We start from the raw sequence: 1933 nt of genomic DNA, 5'->3' as shown, positions 1-1933 counted from the left end.
TCTGAGCCCCTTCTTTTTTGCTCTAGTGATTGCCCGACTAACTGATGAGGTGAGTAATTTAGAGGACTGAGTGAGATGTAGGAGGATGACTCTCTGTGGCAACCCCTGAAAGAAGAAGGAGGAGGATGAATTATGATGGTAAGATAGTGACATACATGATACAGCCACATAGTGCAGCAGCAATAAACATATTAGGTGTCACAGATGTAGCTTGGTGCAATGTTATTGTCAGTTGTTCAGTATTATTATCAGGAGTTCAGTAATCTTCGAGTATTTCTGTTCACAATGGCAGGCTCTCGTCTGCCTGAGGGTAGTAGACGGAAGAGTCCATGTGCTGGGTGGGTGTGGTCCTTAATGATGTTGCGTGCTTCACGCAGACATCTGTGGTAGATGTGCTGGACGGTGTGGAAACTGCTACCAGTGATGTCCTCTGCTGTTTGCACCACTCTCTGTAGTGCTTTCTGGCTCTGACTATTTTTGTCTTAAATCAAACAGACAAAGTGAAAATAACTTTGTAAACCCAGCATTAACAAAATTTAATCTTTATTGTTGGCCTCTGTGAGCCTTGGACCTAATGACGAAAATGGTTCCTTACTCTGGCCCAGCCAAGAATTGGTGCTGATAGCACTGGTGTTTTTGGCACTAGTCTGTACTTCTGGCAGTCAAAACAGGAAGAATTAGTGCCAATAAACCACTAGTTTAGCACAGGAAACGGTTTGGTGCAAAAACCCTCAGTCGACCTGCCTACTCTAAAAATCTGCAATAGCTCATAAAGAATTTATCAAAAAACAGTGCATGCATGTTACGTATGATAAGATTTAATGACAGTTCTTCTGATTTTCTTCCTTAGGTATATGTGAATTGTTATGGAGAGTATCATGTGTTCACATTTCAATGCCAGGTTATACCACCTTCCTAATGACACAGCCTCTCAGCTCATGATGAGGCAGGTGACCTTGGTTCTGATAAGCTCTCAACACCTCTTTAAAAAGCACACTTCTGTCTAAAAACAGACATATTCCACTGCTTGGAATTGTATTATCACTGGAATTTACTGCTCAACCTTTTCTTTTCTAATAAAATGATAAAAATCAACAAGCTGGGTCTTGCTCTTCTACTTTATTAATTTGCCAGAACAATGCTGTGTTATATATTGGCAAAATAAAAGCATGCAATGTGTAAAAGATGCTTGTTCAAGACATAAAATGTGTGGAGACTGTTAGAAACCTGCACAAATAATAATAATAATAATAATAATAATAAAACAAGGCAGTTAAACTTAGATTGGTAGAGCTAAAGGATGATGTTACCAGAACATTGAGAGGAAGAAGATGACGCAGAACAGTCTTCAAATAAAATCTTATCTTTCCTGTTCACACGGTTTCCTCCCACCAAGGCCGGATTAACCATATGGGCAACTGGGCAACTGCCCAGGGGCCCATGATCTGTAAGGGGCCCAGGGCTGCTGCAGCTCTCGTTTTTTTTTTTTCAATCGGATCCTCGACGGTGCGACCTGTCAATCAACTCAGAAGGTGTGTCAGTAACTGACCAATCGACGACCTCAATTTGTCCCAAAGGTAAACGCCCCTTACCTGCTGACAAGCTCATCCGTTTTTTTTTCTTGAGAAACATTTTAATTAAAACAATAAGTCTGTATCTGTTGTGAGATGATTTTAGCAGTTTTGCAGATTTTTAATCTACTTAATGAAGAATAGTATGACTTAAAACCTTTCATTTAACAGGAAGGAAGGATTATTATCTCTCCTCTTACTACACTGGATGTGGTACTTTGTTATAAGTAAGTATAACTATATTTATGGCATCAGAGAAAGCTGAGCTTCAGTTATCCACATAAAGTAAAATGGCATCAGCAAGTTTGAGATTAATCCAGTTTCTAATATCTGACCAAACACTTTGTATTGACATTAAAAAA

Source organism: Nematolebias whitei, chromosome 6 (genome assembly GCF_014905685.2).
Source record: "Nematolebias whitei isolate Nwh7 chromosome 6, NemWhi1, whole genome shotgun sequence".
Taxonomy (NCBI): Eukaryota; Metazoa; Chordata; class Actinopteri; order Cyprinodontiformes; family Rivulidae; genus Nematolebias; species Nematolebias whitei.
The sequence above is the reverse complement of the archived record's forward strand: the minus strand, read 5'-3'. Positions refer to the sequence as shown.